The following is a 19,879-nucleotide window of genomic DNA, read 5'->3' on the forward strand; positions in this document are numbered from 1 at the left end:
AACTGAAATGGACAGACATGTCACCTTATCTCCTTTAACCCTGCCCTACAAACTTCCCTCAAAACTGTTCAGCATGCCATGGCCAAAACCATCTTTTCCCTACCACACCTCTGCTGTTCATATATAAACTCACAATTTACTATGTCTTCAGGAAAAAAAAAACAGCTCTTCTGCATTAGGAAAACCTACATAACGTTGCCCTTTCTTTCACATGCCAAATGTATGTTTACACTGCTTCTGCTCTCAGATACCCCTCAATTATATAGGGAAGACCACATACAACTTAATATATGTATGTTTAGTGCTGTATGCACTAATTTGAGTACATTAACGAACAGGGGCGTTTCATGCTCTATCACACTGCTATTGTAAATTTCCCAAGTAGCAACTACCTGCTCCTACAAGTGCAAGCAGGTTCGGTGTTTTCAACTTTCCCACCCCTTTCCAAGCCTAAATTTGAGCCATCTTTGTTACACACAAGTTCCTTAAATGCAGATCCTTTTCAGTAAGTCCACTTTCAGTCAGTCCTTTTCAGCTGAGTATGTTTCAAGCATGGAAGGGTTAGAATTTAGGGCCTGTTTTTGCTCTGATGGTTCCAAAACAACAGGAGATGCTCCTTGGAGAATTCCTTGTCTGCATCTCAGTCTGCTGATGATCTTTAAAAGCCTTCAAACAACTCAGCTGACTTTTCCTTTCATAGCAATACTCCCTACACCTTTGCCATATTCTTAAACATTTTCCTGGGGTTTTTTCCATGCGTATTTGTATTTGATCTATAAATTCAAAAAGCGTTCTGTGAGCCTTTATGTTTGTGAAGCATATCTAAGCTGATGGTGCTATAAAAGCGATCTGTGGAAAACTAAAATAGTAATAATAAGTTGGGCATATGATGATCTAGAGTTGTATAATATGCCCGTTATCGTACGATCTGTGCAATTTTGTCATAGCATTTTAGCACCTGAAAAACTGAATATAGGCCAAATGTTGTATCTCTATTTTACGGGATGGAGAAGGGAGACAGATTTTATCTGCAATATGCTCAGGCTGACTTTCTAGCATTTTGGAAGTGATTCTTTAACAAATGCTAGAAAAAAAGACATCTTGGATTAAAAAGCTAAAAATCATAAAGCTGAGAACATACTACTTAGATGAAGATTTATGTGACCAAGTGATACCACCATCAATTTTCGTCATCCCTTTCTTTCCCTGAGATCCGCGGCTAGGAAGCATCACATTTTTGCCCATTACAGAGTGGCAGTGGGGCAAATCTCATTTCCTCGATTTCAGTGCAGCAGGGTCAAGATCAGTCTTTATAGCATTTTGCAGTGTACCAGAGCAGCCCTGCCACTCAAATACATCACTGGAATTATATTTGTTCAGGATGGTAGACAAGGTCAGGCCTTCCTTGTCCACGTCAGACTGAATGCATGAAGGGCTGATCTGAGTCTAATCTCTACTTCTACTTCCCCAGTTAGCGCCCCAGCGATTTTGACCTTATAGCAAGGATAGGCACATGATAGAAGCGAAACATACAAAATCGTCATGTGTGCTGCATCCTTCCCCTGAGGCTGAAAGTTTCACCTCTCTGATATGCCTAGTTGGCTCCAAGCAGAAGTTCTTGAGAGCAACCACAATCCTAGGTCTCATGCGGCAATCTGCAAGACGAACAGGACAGCAAGACAAACAGGCAGATTAACCACTGAAGCCTCCACAGAAAAGCCAAGCAGAGTCAACTGTCCCACTTCGTAATTGTACTTCTTAATTAAAATCCCTAAACATGTGTAAATGCATAAACAGAAAGAAAAGTATAAGCCTGCTGGGGAGAATCTAGCATGCAAACACTTAGCAAACCAAGACACTAAACCAGCTGGATTTCAGTGAGAGCTACTGGACCTTTCTAGACAGAAATTAGTTTTTCTGATAGCAGTTGTAACTAACAGTGTTACAACCACTGGCCCAGGTGGAGAAAATGCTTTCCATCAAAAAAGCAAGAAAGGATTTTTTTACAAAATACATACAGAATGTCAACTAATGGGTAGCAATCGTTCATTTTCATACCTCATAAATCAAATTACACTAAAATCGTCCATCAGTGGTACCAGTTGATAAGTGGAATTCCTAAAGAATTTCTAATTTGAGCCAAGGCAACTTTGAAAGAATGACATCTGATCTGCAAAGGATCTTCTTCAGTATTATAGTTTTGAAAATAAATGTAGTTGATGGCTACACTTCTTTCTCCATGTGGAAATACGGAGACTGAAAACCCCTTATTTCTGTTAGTTCTTTGCTTTGATATTTTAATGAAGTATTGGACCAGATACACCTTAATAGGAAAATGATTTTGCACTCGAGTTTTTTCTTTGCTTAAACACCTTCTCTATTTACAGAGTTTTGGTTCAGTTTCAAGACAATTGTTGAGCTCTTAACTTCTGCAACCCACTGAACAGCGACATAATTGGGTATGGCTTTTGCCAAAAGGAAATAGTCTGATTACTTAGTATCTTTTCGTATTTCTTTTTCAAAAAGATGGAAAAGCAGACTAGTGTAATGCAAGTGCCCAAGTCTGATGGTGATACAAACTGTGATTTCATTGATTTCAAACAGCAATGGAGCGTGAAAAAAATCAGAATTTTCGTTCAATAGGGCTTTTTGAACACCATCTTTAATCTACGAATGAAAGCTGATGGGACGCTTGAAATGAAACACATGATTTTATCAAATATGATGAAAACACAAGATCTTTATTATGGCAGATACAAACGCCAAGAACCAAGATTCCACAAAGTACCTCCTGTATAATTATTAAATAAAAACACTTACTTATTTGGTACTCAGCTTTTAAACCCTGAATAACAGAAGTACATATTGAGAGAGAGGTACTTAAAACGTTTCCATGGATACAGGATGATGCCAATCAGGTCCATGTTTTTATCTGAAAGGGTGCCCCTGCAGAGACATACAGCTTGGTGAGTGGTTGTTTATACAAGTAAGTAAATAGGAACTTTGTTTATTATACAAAGAGCTCCTGACCCACAATTTTTCTCATCAGTTTTTAGAAGGAACATTTTGCTTACTTTAAACAGCATATTGTAGTAAAATACAAACATTTGAAATTTTTCCTTGAAGTTGTTTAGAGTTTATGACACAGTTTCTAAGCAGAAAATAGAGTATCTAGGTACGCTACTACCAAACCTGGCAAACCTCAGGTGGTGAGTCTTTTTTTTCATACATACTGATGCAAATTACATCATGCTATTTAAATCACCAGAAGCCACTTCCAGGAAGGAAAAGAAAAAAGCAAGGACCAAACATAAATGATAAGTACCCTTACCTCACTCCAGTAAGGACAAGAACACCAGGTTTTGATCACTTCTCTCACAAGAGTCTCCATTTACTTTAAGCTCCCATTTTAAAAGCTGTTGGTTCCCAGTTTCCCACTCCATAAGTGCTACGCAGATGTAATTTTGACATCCAGTCTCTCAACACCGCATGCTTTCTAATTTTGGGAATGAGATTAATATCTCCTATTTGAGAGGTTTTAGTCTTCTAATATTTCTTTGGATAAAAAAGCACAATGAGTTAGTGAAAAGAAAGGCAATCAACTTTAATACTTAACACAGCTTAATAACCTGAATTGAAATATACGTGTGCTGTATTTCCATTTAAAAAAGTTTCCTTCCAGCCACAATTAATAGAACAAAACCCCGTCTTGTTCAGAGATTATTCTTGGAATACTATGATTTTAACATCTATGTGAAGGAGGAAAGTTTTTTGCCACATGCAAGCAATTTGGCCTTCCTTCTTCTCGAAGAAGCGATTCCTGGATAAGATGACCGATTTGATATTTTCCATTTCAACTGGCAGAGCACTTGGACGGGGGGACGGCAGCGCCGCTTTCGCCTGCCAGCGCTGACAAAGGTCTGCTTGTCAGCGATACCTTTTACAGCTAAATTTACTCGGGAGCGACAGAAGCAGGTGGACCCTGGCCTGCCAGACACTTGTGCACCCGCATCACGCAGCCTACGGGTCAGCATCCAAAGGAGAAAAAGCCCAGGGCTGCAGAGCAGAGGGTGAGTGAGGCAAACAGAACCCAAACTGGGGGGCTTCTCTTCAAAGCCAGCTGGTCTGGCTTTGTTCTACAGGAATTTTTTTACCTGCCAGTTTGATCAACGAAGCCCTCAGCAGGTGCTGACGGGTACGACTTCCTGGAGAAGCAGAATAAGGGCACTGGTGAGTTTTAATAGCAAAAAACGATTAAAAAAATGTTTCTTAAGTCTTTGGAGTTGTTCTGCTTGCCACAGCACTGGGCGCTTCGGCTCCAGGCTCGTGGCTATGCTCGCAAAGCTTTCTTCAAGAGAAAGCAGATAAGCTTTGTAGCATGTTTCGCATTTTATTTGATATAGTGCTTGGTTTTAGCTTCTGCTGGCAAGAAAAGTTTCTTGAAAGTGACTGGATATTTATAGTCAGTTTCTTTCAAACTGTTTCTTGAATCTGAATGGAAAGAACATAGATGACATACAGCAACACCAGAAGCCAGACAGCACTGGGGGTGCACTCTGTCCCCCGCATCTTCCTCCTTTAAAATAAATGAGTTATCTTGGTAATTTCCAAATAAATAGAAAGGATGTGTTGTCTGTAGACTGTTCCTAGTATCTGGAGCTTCAGCAGACATTCCAGTCTCTTTTAAACTCCTTCCGAACATCAACATAAAATTACTTTGTGATAAAGGAGAGAAATTAACAATCTTTATAGCATTTTATAAAACTCAGTAATCAAAGAATCAACAGACAATTCTGCTGCCTTTCCCTAAAGTGAAAAGGTAAATTACAAAACAGAGGCTATATGACAGCACTGCTTGGCATGATGCTTTTTAAAGATATGTGAATTTACACAATTTTCCTTATTTTAAACCACCCAATTATGCCTGTGTGTATATTATTTAATTTGTGTAAGAGCTGGGAAACTAGGCAAGAGGAAAAAAGATTTATTTTTCTAGAACAATAAGATTTCAATTACTGGGAAAGTGTAGGAAAATGTGACCACATGTTAAAATAAATATTCTGGAGGGGAGAAAAGCATTTTTGTTACGATTTCTGTTTCAAAAAATCACTTAGCTTTGTTTCACAGTATTCATTACAAAATGTTGTGTCAAATTGAAAACATTTATTTAAGCAAGTAAGCAGACAGAAAACTTGACCATATGAATTTTTTCAGTAAACAGATTCCATACCCACGATTCACATGCACATCATAGAAGTTATTCATGGGAAAAGGAAAAGAATCACAGGTCAATATATAGTAATATATAGTCAGACTACTTTAGTAGTGGGTATTCCCTCTATGTCAAAATAAGTGATTTATCAGCAATGGAAAGCCTAAGATTAGACTGAATTATAATACCCGAGGCCCCAGTCCATTATTTTTTTCAGCTAGGCTGCTTGGTGAGGGACAGGGAACTTAGACCTCAGCAGAGGTAGATCAGGCTTTATTCATTATCCAGTTTCTTCATTTTGGGAGGCAACAAAAGGGCAGCAGACATTATTTTTGTTTCTGGAATGTGAAAATGAAAATAATGAATGAAAAAATGAAAATAATCGCAATTTTGTTTGCCATAAGACTATCCTACTGTATGTGAGAATAAAAGACCAGTAGAATAAAACATTACTAGCCAAAGTATAAAGTAAACCTCTAAATATGAAAGATATTTTCTTGAATGAAGCATGAAACATAAAATTAAACAAAACACCCCAAAAAAGAGCTGCCTTTAAACTAAGCAATGCCTGTAAAACCTCACTGTTTCATGCATAGCATTTGTAATATATGGAAACCAAATCCCCTGAACACTCATTGAAACCAAGCACTGTTAAATCCAAAGACAGTAAATAGTAACAGCAGCTCCTAGAGTTAACTAGATACTGTACGTGCTACACTAACCTAGAAAAGCAGATAGCCTTTGGTTTAGAGACTTTAATTCTGTATACAGTAAGTTCATCAGCATTTTACTGTATTGATTTTAAAGGCTTAGGAGCAGTAATTAATGCCACAAACTCCTGGGTAGTTTCATGAAATCTTATCAAGTTAGCCTACATTTCATTGCATTTGGGGAAAGGAATATTTTGTAAAATAGAACTTCAATAAAGAATGTTTTACTTCCTAGAAAAAGAGTATTTAAAGTTGTAAAAGGTGAACATCGCACACTAGATAATTTATACCATTACACCTAAATGAGTGCCTTTTACCGATCTTTGTTTTCACTTTTCTCATCAGACTTAAGCACACAAAGTAAAATTCTAAAGTATTCTTATTATTAATCAAATATCAAGAGATTAAGAAATAGAAAAACCTTACTAAATTCACTGAAATGTTACTACTATTTCAGATAGAAACGGAATCAGTCCTAAAATGCCTGGTATACTCATTTATTTCTGTGCCAGCTATTCCCCCCTAAGTGCTCTGTTGTCTGTTTTGTAAGCTGTGGCAGTTTATTCTACAGCTATCTTTTTATCTTTTTTATTTTGAAAAGCTACAACCTAGCTCAGCTTTCAACCACATGTTTGTCTTTTCCAATAAATCCAAATTTTATTGTCAGGAAGACATCTATATTAGTTATTCCATAGTGTGTGTAAATACAAAATGGGATTTAACCACAAAGCTTTGGCAAAAATCACAACTTAGAAACATTATGTTGTGTTCTTAAAAAGTTAATTCAAGGCTTTTTATACAGTCTTACATGGCAGCTTCGAAACATATCGTGCTTTATTTTCTTTTCACTTAACGCTGGTGAAAAATGGACACTTTCCACTGAAGGAAAAGAAGCTCCATTTAAAAGTTAGATAAGAAGATGAACTGCATGATAAAAATTAGGAAGAAAAGCAGGATTAATTGCCTTAATTAATTGTTTCATATATAAGCATTTCAAACATGCAGATTTTCTATTTTATATTTCTACTATAAATTAAAAGTGTGTGTGTGTATATACATACACCTGTGTATATAAAGTGTGTGTGCACATACATACACATAAGAATGCATACATACACTTTGAATGTATAATTATTTTCCTTCAATGCAGTAAGAAATATGCTGTTCTACAAAACATACGTAACTATTCCTCACAGACTTTTAATTTACTTTTTTGTTCAAGAACTCATTAGCTATTGGTCTGAGTCTGTCTCCCTGAAAATCAGACAAACACATTCACATTAGGAACAGTGGAAAATTCTTCTCCTTGCCAGTCTTCTGGCAATGTAGGGAGCTGCTGCCTCGCCTGGTGGCTTCAAGACCCCAAGCTGTCACAGCAGCCACAGATGGACTCCTCTGCAGTCGCTCCGCACCCCTGCAACCCCACTGTGGCTCATTCCCACGTGTAGACGCCCTCGGCACTCCCATACCACTCCCTGTGGCTTCTTGCAGCTCCTCCCTGCTATCCCATTTCAAAAATGCTGTTGTATTGTATAGTTTACCATAAACAAGGTAACACGGACAGGCCTAGCAGCATACCCCATGCCATGCTGTACAGACACACAAATTGTTAACCAAGTTGTCTCCTCCAATGAATGTACAAACAATATATTGCGCAGTTTAACTGAGGTTTGTTCCTTTGAAAGCAACTAGCATTATAAGACAAGTTCTAAAAGCACCACTGAAGATATTTTCAATAGACAAAAGCAACAGTGTGTTCTGTGCAGAACTCCAAAGGCAATGGATTATGAATCGAGGCCAATAAATGCGTTTAACAAAGGATAAACATATAGTTTTAAGCTAGGGCACACTAGTCTGCTGGAAGCTTGTAAAATGGCTGTACAGAAACAGCAAAAACTACTTTGTTCATGAATGTACATATAGCAATGCTAGTTCTACACTTAGAAGTTGTGCTTCCAGCACATGAAATTCCATCTAATGGTAATGCAATCAATGCACTCTACCCTGAAACATGACAGCATCTGTTAGGGCAAAAAAATTAGAAGCTGAATAGTATGATACCCAGCTGCTAAGGATTACTTCAGCAACACAATGTACACTTTCTGTATCTGGATTGTTTGCAGTTTGGATTTTTTTAAAAAAAAAAAATGTCTCCTCCAGTAATTTCATATCTCTCTACTATATTTTATTTCTATACCAATAATGACAGGGAAATATACAAAACCAATGGTTCCTTCATTTTTTGCTATAGGTATTTGCAGCATTCATTCTTTTCTCTTTGCTTTCTTAAGCAGTGGCAGGATACTCTATCCAATATTACTACATGCAAACAGCCCTTTCCCTATTATCAGTCCATCTCCTGAGTTTGAAATTATTGTAGAAGAATGCTTGGTAATAACAAATTAGTACAGTGTGCAGTAATTATAAAAGTTAATGAAGAGTCTACAAATGTTGAGAAGAACAGAAGATATTGTAAAAGAATCAACTTGTATACCAGGAGATAGTTCATACCTCTGCAAAGGTATGGCTCTCCATTTAATTACAAGTTCTTGCACTGTCTGACTTCATTAACCATTCAATCCTCAGCCAGGATGATAGCACTTTAGATCCTATGTACATACACCTCTCTGAAATTAGATTTTAGGTTGTATTCTTCCTTGGAAATATGAGGGAACTGGTGGCTCCTGCTTACGGCAGAGAAGCACTTATTCTTTTGTTCTTGGGAAAAACTATTCCTTAAATAGTTTAAAAATTGCTAGATTTAATCTGCAAAAAGAATACAGGAACTCATCACTGAATCAAACTTTAATCTAGAAATTTTTAACCTGTCTATCCCCATTAGTGACAGTCCTCAAATTATTCCTGCCTATATGCTTTTTGACTCATCTTCAGTCTACCTTAATATCTACAGACCCCAAAGGACCCTTCGTCTCACTTCAGAGCTAGAAAATCTCATAACTCCCTTCCAAATACATACCTGATCTCCAGCCCTTACTGCTTCATACAAGTCACAGCCAAGAGGAAAACTAAGCCATATCCAGAGATACTAGCAGAAAGGAAATTTAGAGCACAAACTCTTAGACTGCTGTAGATCTAAAAGGTAAAGATGAACACTAGTGCCACTCTACTGATTTATCTGAGTGTTACTATGAGTTTAAAAATGGAGAGGACGATGACATAGTTTGTGAGTGAGTTCAAGAGGTTTCAATAAATACTTTGTTGGAAATTAACTGGTTAATCTAAAAAGAACTTTAATTGTCACTATACTGTCTTTACTTGCCTGGCAAAAAATAAGCCTCAGTTTCAGAAACTTCTTTGATTTGGAAACCAGATTTCTCTTTTAATCATGTCAGCCTAGCTATCTGTGAAGCCACTGCCAAAATCAGATCTTGTTGGTCAGATCAGTGCAGGCTTCCAGAACATAATGGACCAGAAATGGGAACTTAAATCTGTCCATAACATACAGGAGCTTTGCAAAGATGCTCAAACTAGATCATAGGACAGCAGTAATAGACAGATGAAATACACCTAAACCAGAGTACATATCCAAACATGACCTCTGAGACTTAACTTCCTTTTAACCTCAGTAATATCAACTTTTTAAAGTGCCTCCATGGGAAGAATTATAACCAATGACATCACAGCTGGGATCTCACGGAAGTTTTAATATAGATGAACATAAGTGGCTGAAGCACATCTAAAAGCTGACCCAACTATCGTGCAATTACATTTTATGGCCACAGAGGTTACAAGTTCTACTTCACTTACCAACAAGAGCTGTCAAACTCCAAAAGGCCTCTCTAAAAGTCTAATAAAAGTTTTATATTAATTATTGTTTTAATAATAGAAATATTAGTATTGCAGCAGCACTTAGAAGACACACTTAAGGATCAGTGCTTGTGTTTGGAGCTGTTCAAATGCAAACCAAAAACATTACTTTAGTACTGAAGAGTTTATAAGGACTTAAAATTATAAACAGTGCATTTTTTCAAAACGCAGAGACCCACCTATTGCTTCTTCGTATCTGCATGCAAGTATATCTGTACAAAACAGTTTACCAGCAACACCTTTATCCCCTCGTTCCATACACTAACTACTGTTATTGTAGTCTATACTCCATTTATGCCACAAATATCGTACAGCATACACTGTTACAGCAGGCAGGATGATTGACCTTTTAAATTTGCATAGCATTTACTGCAACTCTAGTTCCAGAAAGTGGTACACCATTTGGAACAGAGGTAGATTGTCAGTGAAACAGCCAAAAAGCTGGATGCTTATCTAAGATATATCTCAAAGCCTAGTCTAGAAAACTCCTGAGAACTGCGTTTCTCAAAAGAAAAAAAGAAAAAAAGAAAAAAAAAAGAAAAAAAAAAGAAAAATAAAAAAAGAAAAATAAAGAAAGGCATTTCCTGTTCTAGTTGGGAATACCATTACAGCAGCCTTTCATGTGGTACATTGGAATCTGTGTCTGTAGCCAGGACAGGGAACTATAGTGGCCTTCAGCAACGGGAGATGAAGTTAACCGACATTTTTCTACCCATTCAAAAAGGTTTGATTTGAATTTTGTTTGAATTGTGGCCTAGGGGTCTATCCAAAAGAGATCTCCACTTTGCTTGGCCCTCAAAATTACCATGAATTTCATTGTCTACACAGATGCAGATGCTGATCTAATTTGTAGCAGCTGCAGAATACTTAATTAAGCCTTTTTTGGCCATCTATGGCTGTCTGCTTCTGTATAGCATCATCATGGAGTGCAAGATCGACAAATGCTCGAGTGCCACACAATTAGCAAGGGGGTGCAATCATATTTTTTGATTTGGTTTGTGCATTTTTTGGCAAAATATCCAAAAATATCACAATACCTTAATAAGACAATTCCAATTCAGGAAAACAGAAGGGATGCACAGCCTAAAAAAATTGTACCCCCCACAGCCTTTCCCAGAATGAGAGGGGATTACAGGGAAATTCTCTTCATTCAGTTGCAAGCAATCACATGGAGAAAAAAAATGTGGCAGCAGAAATGGGAAAAAAATGCTAGTTCTGAAACAGATCTTCTGGCAGCCTCTCTTCTTGGAGAGAAGTAGGGGGAATGCTCCTAGCAGGAACTTCTTTTGAAAGGACCAGCTAATGGTGAAGAGGTTTAAACCTCCTAAACCTGAATAAATCAACAGTGAAATACAAAGTTATCTTCCTCTGAATGAACTCTAGAAGTTGTACAAGTTACTGGAAGACAGATAAGGATTCCAAAGGCAGAGACTGCCAGTGCCATACTCTGCAGTTGGCAGTAACCTACCTGATCCCTTCTGTAAATTTGAGTGGCCTCACAGCTGCTCTGTTCAGACATAGATCCTTCAGAACAATCAGTCAGCAAAGTACAGCACGTCTCCCTCCAGTGTGCTCTTCGGTATTAGCGACCAACCTGAACAGCGAAGATACTCTAATTCTTGGGTGAAGGCTGTTTAATAATTTAGGTAGACTTTAACCACAGATGTATTAAACCATAAGATAGATCAGACACCCACCAAATGCCTTGCTTTTTTAAAATATGTAATGTTTCTTAGGCATATGAAGATGCAGCATAATCAGACTGATGAACAGCAGTTCATGAAAACGGCAGCATTTCCAAAATTATTCTTCTTTAAATACATTCCTGTACTTAAAACCTATTAAGATGGGGAATTGATTCCAAATTTCCACTCTCAGCTCATATTTCATCTATTTTTATATTTTTGCATAGGAAAAAAAGCCCATTTAGCTTGAAATTTCACCTAATCAACTTTATGTCAGAAGAGAGGGGGGCAGAATTGAAACTAGTTACCGAGCCTTCAAGTTTGTCTGAGACTAAAGTTTTGCTTGCCGACTTCTGAGTAGCACTGAAGAACTCCAAAAACCTTGATGCATTTCTTCCACACAAGTCTAGACTCACATTTTTGGAGTCCCTAAATCTCAGAGGGGGGGGGGGGGGGAGGGGCGGTTAGGAGGTTAAATTCTTCCTTTAGTTACACTTCAGTAAGATCATTGGCTATAAGTGTTGTCCTCCTAAAATACATAGGCATAAATATAAACTATATACATTTGGTGGAATGTTGTCATAGGATGATGAGGACACATGAGTCCCTTACAGGGAGACAGAGGCTGGTGCAGGAACTGCAGTAACAGCATGTTCAAAGATTAATTCTGAGGCAAGAATAGGATCTTGGTGGCCAATGATGTAGGGCCAAGCTTCCATTTTAGGTTCTCATTGAAACCTAGCAGAGTGCACTAGATTTCAACATAATTCAGGGGATTTTGGTTGTAGTGCACAAGCTCCACAGCATCCCCATTACACACCAAGCATGAGATTCAACATTCCGATAGATGTTAACTCCTTCAGATGCAAATTTAGCCTCACTCTCAAACAAATTACAGGCCTTAAGTATTAGCATATGTCTAAAAGGCACTTATGGCAAACAAAAAAGTTATCACTAGGTCCAGATCTGATTCTAATATTAGTCTCTGTTGGCACTCACAACGCAATAAATACTGTTTTTACACTTTTAGGACAAATTTAGTAGTAGCTATTATTTGAAAGAAGATGTATTTGTCTATGAAGAAGTCACCTCCTATCTCCAAGTTTAAAAAAAAAAAGAAAAAGAAATGAAAGAAACATTACAGAAAAAAAATCTTAAATAAAAATAACCTTTGGAAAACTGTTTATGAGGCATTCAAAGAACAATATCAACTTGCAAGCTGCAGTTTCAGAAACTGCCTTTTGTGACAATGAAATACTTCAGATTACTAGAACTGGATCAATTTAGCAAAACAAACCAACCCCCTTTTCATTGTTGACTTTGTGCATCTGGCAGCCTTTTTCCCACTACAATCAGACTCTTCCCTGCAAAGGCCCTTGAAAATATCAGCAAGGAAGCACAAATAAAATCCCATTTTTTTCTAGAAAGGGGTTGTTGAAAAAACAACTTTCTGAAAGCCTGTGAAGTAAAAGATAATGCCTCAGATTAGTTTACCTCTAAGCTGTCCAGGAACACAATTTTTGCTATCTTTCTAGCTGCTGCTGCCTGCTTTTGCTCCATGGCATCAAAACATGCCCAGGAGAGTCCTGGGGGCACCCAACACCTTGCCTGGCCTGGGGTGCATCCAACACCTCCCTGGAATGCTGGGCATCCTCCCTGACCTGCTCAGCACCCTCCAAGGCTGCTGGGCAACCAAAACCCTCCCTACCCTGCTGGGCAGCAAACACTCCCTCTGGTCAGCAGGGCACCCAACACCTCCCTGGTCTGCTGGTCATCCTCCCTGGACTGCAAACACCCACCCTGGTCAGCAGGGCACCCAACTCCTCCCTGGGCCGCTGGTCATCCTCCCTGGACTGCTCAACACTGAACACCCTGACCTGCGGGGCACGCAGCCACCCTTCAGCCCGGCCCTCCTGGCCATGCTCCCCACAAACCCTTCCCTCACCCACCCTAGTGCCTACTGGCACAGAAGGGCTTTTCAGGCTTCCCAAATGTTTATTCCACAGGTGGGAATGGTGGCGACCCATTGCAAAGGAGGCGGCAGTACAGCAGGGAATCCGGCTGCCACTTGCTTCTTGTCTTTCCCGGTGCCAGCCTTTGGTCAGTACTTCCTACACTTCATTATTCCCATCCTGTTTAAACAGCCATGGCCCCACGGGGCTTTTGCTGCTCTTCTGCCGCTTTCCTGCCTCCCTCCCCAGGACCACACACTCTCCTGTTAGTGGCCAAAATTACATCCCTTCCCCATCCCTCTTCACCACGGTGCCTTCCCACGGAAAGGAGGAGGATGCAGCTGGGGCAGCCCTGCACCTGGGCCTCTGTTCCCACTCGAGCCCCTAGAAATAAAACAAACAGGAGCCTGAGGGAACGGGTGTCCAGGGTGCAAGGGATTGGGGCAGAGATCCGTTTGCCCAGGTCTGGTGGGGACCCCCTCTCCATAGCCACAGGTGCATGGAAAAATGTGTGGTTTGGGTGGTGGAATCACCATCCCTGGAGGAGTTTAAAAGACAGCTAGATGAGGTGCTCGTGGATGTAGTTTAGTAGTGGACAGGTACAGGTGGTCATTTGGTTGGAAAAGACCTTTGAGACCATCCAGTCTAATGATGATCTTTGTGGGTCTCTTCCAACACAGGTCATTCTATAATTCTATGATCTTTAAAGGTCTTTTCCAACTAAAAAAAATTGCATGCTCCTATGATTCTACAAAAGTTATCCTTGCAATGACTTCGCAGAGGATGGCCATCCCTGGGGGATGACACAGCTACATCTGTGCTTAAACGAAGAAGAAATTAATATGCTCTAATATACCTTAGCATTTGGTCCAGACCTCTAAATTGGTGTTTATTTAACAACAAGACAGCCACGTTTTCCAAAATGCAGATAAAAAGCATAAATAATTTTCAAAGTACCAACTGGAGGATGAGTATACAGTCCAAGATCAATAGGTTTGTGATTTTTATTAACAGTGTAACATCCCTCAGGTGGGATTTAGATGAAGTTTATTACAGCATCTGGAAACATCGCTCACAAGTGATATTCCTTTTAGGCCTAAGTGCACATCAGTAAAGACTTTTTATTCTTTTTAGGGACATTGTTTCATAAATCTCTTTAAATATATTTAAGTACTGTAGGTTTGCGTTTTAATAATACACTTCTTTTGTGCTTTTAAACATCCAAGGTGCCGAACAAGAATTGTAAACTGTGAAGTAACTACTATGGGAAAGATTAAGTAAAGCATTGGAGGCGGATGATTTTGACAATAAAGAGGGTGTATGTGGTGAGTGTTTAATATTTATTGCATTTAATATTACAAAGTACTATTTATTGTTTTCAGATTTAATGTTAAAAGCAAAGCGTGGAGAGCAAGCTCTGCTGTATTATGTACTTACAGGTACACTTGTGACAAAGGCTTTCAGTAATCATTGCTTGATGCGTATCACACCATTTTAGTAATGGCATGCCATTTTGTTTAAAGTTCATGTGTTGGCTGTGCCTACCTTGGAAATATTTTTTTTTTTCACAATTAAAGTGATTTTGCAAAGAATCGTGTACATTTCAGCCCTTTGCCGTGGTTTACTAAGCATTTGAATTGTGCTCATGGAATATATATCTTATTATCTTTGAAATTATCTGAGTTTACATCTTTTTGTTCATTAGAAAAGCATATGGATTGAGGGAATATTCTGAATGAACAAGGAACAAATACAGTACTGTTGAATAATCTTGTGGGGTAGATTAATCTATAGCCTCGATTTCTCTCAGGGTGGGTTGCTGTGGCAACCGCCCCAGCTCACTTTAAAATAATTTTGTAAAGCTCACTTCAAGCGCTGCACCCAGCGTGGGCCAAGTTTAAAAGCAGCCAGACATGGGAAGAAGTGTTATACTGTGTTGCTCTTACAAGATAGGGAGGTGGTGGAAGAGAACGAGGCGTGGAGTGGAGTGGGGTTGAGCAGAACTTTAAACAGAAAATAGAAACCAAGCCACCCCAGGGTTAAGATGCAAAGGAGGCATATCATTTCATAGTAACCTTACTGCTTTTCAGTTTGAACACCATTAAAAGATGTAAGCTGACAATCTTGTTTCTCCTGAGGGAAAGATACGTTCTGCATCCACAAAAGAACAAAACCGGACTTTGATAATCATCTTCAAAGGAATGTTACCTTGAGATAATCACACTTGTAAGGAAAAGAGATACTTGGATACACACACCCGTCTTTGATAAAACTTTGGAGATTTGATTTTATGATTTTACATTTTGACTGATGTCTCATTGTTTAAAACAGTGCGTGCCTCAGGTGATGGATTATGAAAAAAATTAAACAGTTTTGTCAACAGATCTGCACATGACCTATGGACAGCCAAAAGAGAGCAGATTTGAGTCTTGTGCCAGAAATTCAAAAAGGGTGCATTTGTGGAGCACCAGTACAAGCACAGATATCAGAACAAAGGTTTTTCACTGTTTGAAATTATTCCAGATTTTAAAATTAAATGCTGCAAAGGAGAGAAAAAAATCCTAAATGCTCCAAAGATGTACTGCATAAATTCATGCCTCATCTAGCCCTGAGATGAGTGAGAAAGCCTTCCCTCATATCTCTTTGTCCATCTAGCATCTGAACTCCTTTTTAAAAATCGAGGTGTCCTTTATGTGGATTTGATGAATTGTATTCGTGACAAAAACTTGGCATGGCTTTAAGGTACTCCAGTATGTGAAGGTCACAACTATTTAAAGATCCATCCACAAGTGCCCACACGGAGGTGTAGTAGATGTGCTACGCTGCTGTATACTTTCGTTTTCTGAAATACTTGCCCTCTCTAATAATTGCTTTCACGATATGATGGTGCTTATGTTCTGCCTTGCCAGCTGAAGGGCTGTGTTACCAACTGGCCAGAACATAAAAACTTACATATCCTGCAGAAATTAAAGCAGATGTCAGTCATTTTCAATTAGACCACAAAAGTGTGAAGACGTAACACAATTTTCTATTTTTGCCACACAGAAAATATGAATATTACTGGATTGTTGGGTACTGTGCTGGGAGACTGAAATTGTCTGCAGAAGAGGCGTAGAAAGGGTACCGCCTGTGTAACTGTTCCATATTTCTTTCCTGCTGTGCTTCTTGCCAAACCTGAGTCTGAGAAAGTCTTTCTTCCCCAATGTGACTGGGGCTGCACTGCTGACACTGCCGAGCATATGTGCCTCTCACCACTGTATACGACGTGCTCAGCTGGTGTCTGGCTGCCTGGTGGCTCCAAGCACATTGCTGATGCTGTTGTTGTTGTGGGTGCATTTACAGTATTCAACCATCGGTCCATTGAGGGTTGTCCACTCTGTCTAATTCTCATCAAGACAGAGTAGGGTGCGATGAAAGCCTGAGTCTCTAAAGGGTATTCTCTAGGGATTTGAGTAGATCGTGAATGTGGCATGCTTGCTAGAGCTGTCTGAGCTTCGTTTTGTTCTGACCGTGCTCTAAGCATCCATGTATTAAGAAGTACAGTTGAATTGCAAAGGCACTTATTCATTGTCAAATACAGAACTTCAGAAGTAGGTCAGTGGCCCAATGAGATGTTTATGGGGGGAAAGACTGCAAGACCAAAGACTTGCATTAAAATAAACCAAATATATATTTATCACTGCTATTTGAATTCAGCCATTTGGTTTTATCACACGTGTTGTTCCTATTTCCAGTACCTTAATCTATCATAAAAATAATAGTCTGTGCCTTTATCAACTCCCCTGGTGCTCTCGAAAGATCATAAAAGTTGGCTATCTGCGTAGAAATTAAAGCAAGTATCTGCAAAGTCCAGTTTTACTTACAGATTACTGCCTGTGCTTAACTTGGATTCAAGCTGACACACAGTACACTCCTTTCAGTCCGTTTTTAAGAACAAATGAACGCATTTTAGAGTCCTGTCCTTTCGCAGAGCGTGCTGGTCATGCAGCGTTTCTGTGGGCAGCTCTGACACGACACCCTCCCCGGCGAGGCCAGGACAGGGCGAAGAGGCCGGAGGGATTTTATCTGGCCACCATTCCCCTCCGGGAAGGTGCTGCTGCCCCAAACTTTTATCCCCTGGGGCTGGTGGGGTGGGAGCCACCCGCAGCGAGATGAGCATCCCGATGAGTTCGGGAAGTCGGGGGTGGGGGGGGGGTGGGGGGGTTGTCTGCTTAGCAGATGGAGAAAGAAGCTCGGCAAAAAGGAGCAAGGATCCGGGGCAGGAGAAATGAAAACGCCGAGGGGTGGGGAATGCGAGCGGCGAGGCTCCACTGCGGGGTCGGCATCCCCCGGCGCCGAGGAGAGGACCACGCGCCTGCATCCCGCATCCTCCCGTCATCCCAGCGCAGCGGGTGGTACGGGGACGATTCAGGACAGACCCCCGGTTCCCTGCCGACCCCCTCGGTCCCCTGGAGCCCCATCCCCACCACCGGGAGCCGGCGGCTCTGCTGAGCGCTCATCCCGCACCTCGCTGGGGGATAGAGGGAATAAAGGATTGTCATCAGGTTGGCGTGTGGCATGTGCCATATACCCCCACCGTAAAACTAAAATTAGCAAAATGTCAGCCAGGGGAAGATTGATTCGCCCAAGATGCAATTATCATTTAAAAAGTGCTTGATTGAGGTGCTGATGTTCGGTGATTTATTCTGCATACCATATACATAATTAAAGTAGTGTAGTGGAGTAATTTATCAATCTAGTTTAGACTAGAGGGGCAAGGAAGGGAGCTGCTGCCGCTGCTGCTCTATGTTTGTTTTATTAAAACGCTTTCGGGATCTGATCCCGCCCCTTTTTTTTTTTTTTTTTTTTTTGCAAGAGTGAAACTGATTATTTCTCCAGCTCAGGAGGAGAGAGTCATTCGTTTGGGATTGTGGGGGAGAGAGAGAGAGAGAAAGAGAGAGGGAGAAGGAGAAGAAAAGGGAGGAAGAGGGAGCGAAGCAGAGAAGGACACCTCATCAGGCGTGTAGTTCGAATCCCTGCCTCGCCTCCCCCCTTTCCCCTCCGCGATGTTACAAAGGCTGTGAGCTGCTTGCCTTTTCCCATTCGCCTGCTGTCACTTCCTTCCTGGACGCTTTCAGGACGAGTCCGGTTACTTTTAATCCGACCAGCAGCTCAGCCACTTTCTCCTCCTCCAGGCTGCACACACACACGCGCACACACACACACCCCAAGCATCTCCCGGCTGCTTATTGGATTGACTTTGAAGGTTGTGTGTGTGATTCAAGGAGGCTGCATGCTGAACCAGGTGGTGAATATTTAAGGCTGGAAGAAGTAAAGGGATTTTTTCTTTTTCCTATGAAAGGAAAATATCTCAAGGACTAGTCTGATCATCCAAACAGCTAAATGTTTATAATGTAAGTACATGTGAAACCCAGCATCGGAACAGAATGTAGTGGGCTTGGTACAAAAGCCAGATGCACATTTCCTATTGCATTTAAAGAATGTGTCACGCGTTGTATGTGCGGTGGAGTTGAGGCTGCTTGCAGACTTTCTGAGTGTATGGTTGCACTGTCAAATGCTTAAAAGTAACTTTTTAGACGAGTAACATAGTTAAATCACCGTCTAGTAAATTATTGCTGACTTGTCTCTGTCAGTGTCTTCAGTGTTTAAACTTTGATGAAGTTAGTTTACTTCATTTGTGTGCTCGATACTGTGAAGTGTTCAAAGCTTTTTTGATTTGAATAGTTCACTGAATGCTGTGACCTTGTAGTGCCTGCACCCTGATTTATCAGGCTGAGGAAACAATCCCATGTGAGTGGAATGCTCTTAAACTTAATTGTATCATAGGCTCTTCAGTTCTGGAGTTTAGGTAATGCATGCTTGCAAGCATTTAACTTTGTGCATCTTTGCTTTGAATGTTTGAGGCAGAAAAAAAAAACCCTTGCACTAATGTGGGAATTTAAGTCATAGGCTGCAAACCTCTTTTGGAATACTGTGCTGTGGTCTTTACATAGTACACTGAGTAATCTCTACATCTTGCAACACAAGGGAGCAGAGCTAATCAGCCTTAAAAACTGGCTGGTTTTGTTGCAGTACAGCTACTTACAGGCTAAGACAAAGTTTAATGTAAACTGGGGGACTTATAAGACTATTGGGTGTATTATGTAAGTGTGATACTTAGCATTTCCCTCAAAACTTAGTGTGATCTTCTGTCAGCCTGAAAAACAAAACAAGTATAAAAGGCAAACTAATAATTCTTTTTTCTCAAAAACAAAAACAAAAACAAAAACAAAAACAGAGCAGCACAATACAAAACTAAACTTAATGAATCATTGTGGGAACCTAAGCATTGTCTTTTATGGAAGAGTTCTGTTTTCTCAGAATTTCTCAGAATTTAAGCAGAAAAAGGTACTTTGCCTGTATTTCTTTGGTGATCAGAAAATAATTGCCTTGACACAAAATGCATTTTCCTAGCATGTATCTGGCAATCAGCTTAATGGCAAATGTCCTAGT

At 39.9% G+C, this 19,879-nt stretch overlaps 1 protein-coding gene and 1 long non-coding RNA gene across 12 annotated transcripts in view; one reads left to right on the forward strand and one right to left on the reverse strand.

Annotated features, from left to right (window-relative positions):
* Positions 1-1,532: 1,532 nt before the first annotated feature.
* Positions 1,533-3,928, reverse strand: LOC128850339 (uncharacterized). Its single transcript, XR_008447654.1, has 3 exons — positions 3,332-3,928; positions 2,821-2,946; positions 1,533-1,655 (listed from the first exon to the last, which is right to left on the reverse strand). It is a non-coding gene; the product is annotated as an uncharacterized LOC128850339 (long non-coding RNA).
* Positions 3,929-4,089: 161 nt separating this feature from the next.
* Positions 4,090-19,879, forward strand: part of MEF2C (myocyte enhancer factor 2C) — a 161,997-nt gene continuing 146,207 nt past the window's right edge. For 4 of the 11 annotated variants that reach the window (XM_054053595.1, XM_054053588.1, XM_009562935.2 and 1 more), the window contains exon 1: positions 18,243-18,780. The gene's annotated coding sequence lies outside the window, so the exon portion shown is untranslated. Of the gene's footprint in view, positions 4,231-14,613; positions 14,713-18,242; positions 18,781-19,879 lie in introns of those variants that run through there. The other 7 variants (XM_054053593.1, XM_054053591.1, XM_054053586.1 and 4 more) reach the window with 6 other exon arrangements.

This window comes from Cuculus canorus, chromosome Z (assembly GCF_017976375.1).
Source record: "Cuculus canorus isolate bCucCan1 chromosome Z, bCucCan1.pri, whole genome shotgun sequence".
Taxonomy (NCBI): domain Eukaryota; kingdom Metazoa; phylum Chordata; class Aves; order Cuculiformes; family Cuculidae; genus Cuculus; species Cuculus canorus.